The sequence below is a fragment of the Lemur catta genome, chromosome 18, assembly GCF_020740605.2.
Source record: "Lemur catta isolate mLemCat1 chromosome 18, mLemCat1.pri, whole genome shotgun sequence".
In the NCBI taxonomy this organism is placed as follows: Eukaryota; Metazoa; Chordata; class Mammalia; order Primates; family Lemuridae; genus Lemur; species Lemur catta.
This window is the reverse complement of record NC_059145.1, coordinates 46,202,291-46,209,523: the sequence shown is the minus strand read 5'-3', so window position 1 is coordinate 46,209,523 and position 7,233 is coordinate 46,202,291.

The window sequence follows — 7,233 nt, the reverse complement described above, 5'->3', positions numbered from 1 at the left end:
GGTCCGGCTGCACGATGTCCTGCATCGGGGGCAGCAGTGGCACAGAGCTCATTGTCCCTGCTGGTGTGTAGTGTCTGGCAGGACCGTCTGCGGGGCAGTTGGGGTGTGGTTTGGGAGCTTTCTTGCTTTACATAAAACCTCCAAGCTTGCCCCTACCTGTCTGGAAATTCTGTTCCCTACCCAGTCTTTTTTTTTTTTTTTTGATAGATTCCTTTTCTGCTTAAGCAACCCAGAGTGAGTTCTTTCATTTGTACGAAGAACCCTGACTGATAAACAGATTGCTATCTGGAACTGCAAATGACAAACCCTAAAAGATGGAGGAGGTAGGACAGGATTAACAAGGACCAGCTTCCCGAGGCTGAAAAATTGGGGAACCTAGTTATTTGGTGGTGAAACGTTTCACCAAACCGTGGCTGTGGTTTGGATACAGACCACGTGGAGCTGAAGGACAGAGAACAGGTGGCTGTAGGCTTGAGCCCGCACTGGGAGGATCCAGACCCTGGCTCTGCTGCTTCCCATCTGGCCAGTTGCCTCGTCTGAAAATGGAAATGTGATCAGACCTGCTTAGGATTGTGAGGAGGATTGAATAAATCATATCTTAGTCCATTCAGGTTGCCATAACATGATAACCGTAAAGTGGGTGGCTCATAAGAAACAGTTCTGAAGTCTGGAAGTCCAAGGTCAAGGCACTGGTAGATTTGGTGTCTGGTGGGGCCTGCTTTCTGGTTCATGGACAGCCCTCTCCCCCTGCATCCTCACATGGAGGGAAGGGTGAGGAATGTTTCTGGGCTTCTTTTATAAGGGCACTAATCCAATTCATGAGGGCTCCACCCTCATGACCTCATCACCTCCCCAAAGGCCCCACCTCCTAACACCATCATCTTGGGGGTTAGGATTGCAACATGAATTTGGTGGGGACGGCGGGGACAGACCATAGCCTATGTGGAAAGCAATGACACACGAGTGTTCAGTAAATGCCAGCTACAAAGTCCTGCAAAAGAACAATATACTGAGACTTAAGGAAGCTGGTTTCCCCCTCTGCCATTCCCAGCACAGTGAAGAAGAAAATACAGCCTTGCTAAGAGAAGCTTTTTCTGCTTGCAACTTGGAATCGAAGTTGAATTAGAGTCCCAAGACTGACAGTTCTGCAGGTTTGGGAAAACTTGCCCTAATTAAATCAAAGCCAAAGGGCCCAGCTGCAGCCTTAGCAAGAGTTGAGACTGGAGGTTGTGGTTTTGCAAGAAAGGAATTAAGGTGTTGCTCTTCTACTTAAACGATTCTGGTTTGCTTTAAGACAACAACCAAACACCATTAAGGTAAAGGAAAGGGACCCGGGCCAAGCCCCAGACACCCGCTGCTGCAGGGCAACAACTTGCAGTCTGAGGACCATCCAGGTAAGACCTTTGTGTTTACCTGAGCATGTGCATTTCAGATTCATCATTTCTTTCTGTGGCCTGATAGCTCAGTTCTTCGTATTCCATGTGTGGATGCACCACCGTTTGTTTATTCATTCACCCGTTGAAGAACACGTTGGCTACTTCAGTTCTTGGCAATTACAAACAAAGCTGCTATAAACACCCATGTGCAGGTTTTCTGTGGACCTAAGTTTTCACATGTGCTGGGCAAATATTTAAGCGTGTGATTGCTGGCTTGCAGGATAAGACTTTGCTTTTGTCTGTCCCATGTTTTCAAACTCTCCCTGTGCTGGCATATAAATGCCCTCAAATCTCTCCCACCTTGAGCGGGGAGAAGGGTCAAACCCTTGAATTTTTAGCTCACTCCCCGACTCCCCAGTGCTCTGATTCTTCTTGTCACAGCCGGGCTCCCCAGAGAACCCCACAAAAACCCGCCTCCACCTCCTCCCTTCCCACCCCTTTCCCTGCAGCCCACGCTCACGGAGCGAGGCCTGCCCTTGCCTGCGGATCAGACTGACTTCCACCAGGCCCCCTCCATCACACAGGCCCACACCCGATGAATGTGTTCCTGCTAACGTTCCCCTTCAGCCCTCTCCCTAGGTGATTTTTATCTACTCTCCTGGCCTCGAGTTTCTTCTATGACCAGCACATGCTTTAATCTCAGCTGGCCTTCACTGCAAAACCACAGCTCTATATCCAACTGCCTGTTGGACACCACCTGGCTGTCCCCTTCGTACCTTAAACACATGTCCCAAACTTAACTCTTTTTTTCCCCTTCCAAACCCTCCGGCTAAATTCTCTCATTTGGAGGAAAAGCATCATCTGTTGTTCAGTCATCTGAGTCAGATACCCACGAATCATCCTCAATCCCTCCCTTCTGTTCTGATCCAGTCAGTAATGGCACCTGTTGGTTCTGTCTCCTTTCCCTCTTTCGTGTTAACCCAGTGGGGTTCTTTTACTTCAGACCCCCTGGAATAGGCCCGGGGGTCTCCCTGCCGCCACCCTGCACTCTGGTCTGCCAGGGTAACGCCTCGGCTGTTCCAGCCTCTCTGGGGTGTAAAAATCTTTCCTGCCACACCTTCACCTTAGGCTCCAGCAGGTGGAAACACTGGCAGTAGTTTCCGCTCCTGTTCTCCCCCTCGGCCTGGGGAATGGTCCCCTTCCTGTCTCTCTCCCCGCAGTTGTCTGTGCCTGGTGAGTGGCCGTGCCAGCCCTGTGGTGAGGAACAGCCATCCCCTGCCCTGTTCCGCCCCCGCAGTACCCGCTTTTAACTTTTTTATTTGGATTGCTGCTGGTCTCGGCCCCCGGATTCCTAAATACATCCTTATAAGGCTTCTTCCTTCTCCTAAGCAGATGTCTCAGAGAATAGTCTGTACTTAGTTTCCACCTCCCTAATTCCCATTTACTCATTCACCCACTACAAACTCAAGGAGTGAATCTAGAACAAGATGACAGGGACTCGGGGAAACAAGGAACCCAGCGCCGGGGAGAGGAAGGTAATTCCCGGGACGAGGAGGAAAGGAGGCCTTGGTCCAGCCGCCGTGCAGACCCAGAGAACCCTCGGTCCGTACGGGAGCAGGGAGATGAAGGGTTCTCGAAGCCTGTGTGCAAGCGGGAAGGTGGAATTGGGTATTCGTACCTTGTCTGACTCGATTCCAGGGAACACATGAGGTTGTATGATGATGAAAATTAATCATGGTATACAACTGGCTCAGCTGAAAACAACATGCCTAATGTCATAATCATGTAAATACTGACCAGAGATTTGTTCTTTAGTGTTGCCTTATGACTAAGCTGAATGAACAAAAAGGGGCAGGAAGAGGTGTTGGGAGGCTGAACTCTTCCATCTTCTGGGAAGTCGGTGGATTGTGAAAATTCTGTCTCCCCATGTTCTGTCCTTTGTGCTGAATCGATGTCTTCATCACTTGATTTCCTCTCTAGTTTTGGTGGAGCTTATCCTCCCATGGCTTCCTGAGATACATGCACGAGAGGGATATGATGTTTTTTCAGGCCTCGCATGACTGAAAATATCTCAATTCTGTCATCATACTTAATTGATGGAAGTGTGGAATTCTTGATCGAAACCCATTTTCCCTCAGGATTTTGAAGGCCTTGCTACATCATCATTTTCCTGCATCGCTGTGGATAAAATCCGTGTCCTTTATGACTTGTTGTCCCTCCTTCCGGAAGGTTTTGGAACCACTGTCCTGCAGTCTCACAATTATGTGTCTTGATGTAAATCTCTTTTCGCCCAGCATGCCAGGCATTTGGGGTGGACTTGCAGTCCAGAAATTCGTATCCTCTGATTCTGGAAATTGTTCTTGTAATGTTTCCTTGACAGTTTCTCTTTCTGGAGCTTTTATTAGTCCATGTCTTTCTAGATTGGTCTGTCTTTTCTCTCTCATGGGCTGGCCCCTCATCTAAAGCCCAGAGGTGGCGGAGTCCTGGACCGGAGACTTGAGGGTCTTCAGAGATGTATCTAAATGAAGGAGCTACATATGTTATTTTATTTTTTTAAAGCCATATATTTTAAATATTTTAAGATCTTTTGAAGAACGACGAATATATTGACAATATGAGGAAATCAGTAAGTTCCTTCTAAAGCACGTTCCTCGGTGCTCAGCTACCTCGATAGCGATGTGATTTACTAAGTGAAGAGCACCACCTGGCCCTCGTCTGTGAAGCTCTGCTTAGGTCCCCTTTGTTTTGGTTACCAGCTAGACATTCACAAAATAGGTGTAACTTTTTAAAAAGTAACCTAAACCTGTTTTTTTTTAAGCATAAGGAAGGGGAAGATTCGAGAACTATTCTACATGTAGAACGAGTTGGATTCATACAACTGCCTTCTACAGGCGTGTGGCCTTTTTTACTTTCCTACGACATTTATAGAAAGTAGTTTCTTAATCTCTCCAAAAGCAGTTGTGCTGGTTAAATGATTTTTCTAAATGTCTAGATCCTATTTTCTCTATAAAAGGGATCTGTGTGTGTAGGAATAAGAGATGGCTAAAGAATTCCTGAACAGACTTTAAAAAAAAAAGAAAGAAAGAAATTCTGCACTACTTTAGAAGCCCGGGCGGCTTTGATGCTGTGACGCTGCCGTCGGGCAGAGCTGCACGGCAGGTCCCAGCCCCCCCGTCCCGCCCAGAGTCCCCCGTCCACACACCCGCACACGGGGTGGCCCAGGCTCCCGTGTGTGGCCCCTCCAGGTGCCTTCTCTCCCCGGCCCCTTCCTGCGAGGTATTTATTGAGCATCCAAAGTTGCGAAAAGAGCTGGTACTTCAGTAACAATCTAATAATTCCTGGACGTTAACAGAGAAAACAAAAGGGAAGACTTTTTTAGTGAAGGCATCATATTCACCAAAAAAAAAAAAAAAAAAAAGGTAAAAAGGAATTTGAGGAGATTAAAAAAAGAAGTGGAGGAGGAATATTTCCTCACTTTCGTGTCGCTCTCATCGCACCCTGGTCTGTGAGTCAGCATCTTTCACCCTGACTCATGTTCTCTGACTCGCTTTGGTCATTTCTCTGTTAAACTCCTGATGCTCTTGCAGAGACGAGTGTCCTGGCCACTAAGACCACGGTCTCCTCCTCTGTTCCCCACATTTCTGTCTTCCCCTTGCTGGGATGAACAGGGAATGCATCTCACTCAGCTCGCCTTGGCCTGGAGACTTCTCGGGAGGAAAGGCTTTGTGATCTGTCAGCTCAGGTGCAGATCTGGGGACATGGGGGGCGGAACTGTGCAAAGGACAGGTAGGGCCCCAGACGGCTATTCTCCTTGGCCTGAGCCTGCCCTTCTGTGTCTCTGCCCCACCATGTGTTCCCTACCCGAGTGTAAGACGCTCCGAGAGGCAGCACGTGGTGGCCTCTCACCAGAGCGTCCCATCCTTGACCTTGAGAAAACATCCAAGCAACTGAAAATAAATAATATTCACCTTAATAGAGAGTCTCAGGTCCCCTCTAGACTTCACGGTTGATAGCTGCCTGTAGCTCTCAAATGCAAGGAGCACGGGGCATAATTTCCACACTTCGCCCACCTCACCAATTGTATTATTTTATAACAATGACTGTGCAGGAATGAAGGCAACACATTCTCCTCTAGGCGTTTGGACAAAGCATATTTCCTGACAAAAATAAATCCGCCTGCTGACTTGTCCTCTCCGGCCTCCCACTGCTCACCCACTCAGCCTCTGGTTCTGCAGAGCGTGTCCCCTCCCGCTGGGGACAGCCACGCGGGCAGACCCAGGGCTTGCTTCCAAAGACGGAAATAACGTGTCCAAGTGCACGCGGCCACCACCCCTGCTGCCCTCCTGGATGGCCCGTGTTGGGCCTGTTTGTGTTGGACTCTCATCTGCCCAGGGCGTGACGCGGAGAGGAGGCTCGAGTGAGCTGTCCAACTTCCTTCCGAAACAAGTGAATTTGGAAACATTGAGTGAGGCAGGAATAGTGATATACCTTGCTTTTTCCACTGTTAAAAGATACCATCTCTCTACTTACCTACACAGAGTAAGAAATATGCAGGGAAATCATATATTTTTGTACCAGTTAACCATTGAAGAGGGATTCATTCAGTGCTTACTGTTAGGCACTATGAGAATTTTTTAAAAAAAGTGTTAGATATCCCAAAATCTTGTTCAAAAGGACATAAGTATGGTTCTCAAATATGTAAACAGTGGTGCTAGTGAACTGATTAAGGTGAAAAACACATTCAGAGCTTAGAGAAAAGATACTTTGCCCCCCTTTTTCTGGCCTTCACAGCCTTATTATTAATGAAACAAAAGATTTCAAATCTTGAACCCTTTAACGAAGCCACCGAACACTCTCATCCACACAGAACTTCAGTGGTTAACTGGCTCAGAGTTTTCCTGATCCTTGAAATGTGCGTAGACTCGTCCTGTCCAGCCACACACCGTGACTCTACGGTTCTCACGTCTCCATCCACCCAGCCAGGGACGACCCCCGAGCCATCTCGGTCAGACCACAAAGCTGTGACATTGGACTGGCTGCAAGACAGCATGACAGTTCCCAACGTCAGTCAGTCTCAGGGATCTGCAATAGTTCATTTTAGTAAAGTGTTTTAAAACCCTTAGGTGCTCATCTAAAACATTGGCTTTGAGGAAGTTTTGAAGGGGGGGATATGAAGCGCCTTAAATACACCACCCATGGGTCACGTTGGATGGGTCCTGAAAGGCCAAGTGAGCCCCCCAAACCCCCAGCTGTGCCGTGGCCCTCCCTGAGCTGGTGGCAGCCACCCCCAGCCCCGTCCTGTCCTCCACACCCCTCCTCTAGAAAACGTGAATTTCCCACTTCCCTGGCACCTCAGCGCTGTGATTCTGTCTGGTAAGAGGAAAGTAGAAAGAAACGTCTGGAGTCTCTTGGGAAAGCTTTTGCTTATTTCCGGGTAAGAGGGAGAGAGGCAGCCGGCACTACTCCCTAGCAGGGGCCCCCACCTCACAGCGGAGTCCCCACCCTGCATCAACTCCAGGTGTAAATTGCACTTTTCCTCTTTGGTTCTCAGGTGTGGTCCAGAAGTAGCAGATGGAGCAGCACAGTTGTCACCTGGGAGCCTTGGAGAATGCTAGAAACGCAAACGCTTAGCCACCACCCCCACCCCCACCCCTGACTTACTGAGTCAGAGACTTGGGGGAGGCCCAGCTACCTGCTTACCCAGGAGGGGGTTCTGACCTCTGCTCAGGCTTGAGACCTTTGTCCTAAGGACAGCAGGTTCTCAGATTACGCTGATGACATTGTAAAATTGATGACAGAAGGAAGGAGGATGAGGAAGATTGAGCCTGACCAGGCAGTCCTTGTAGTTTCCACGTGA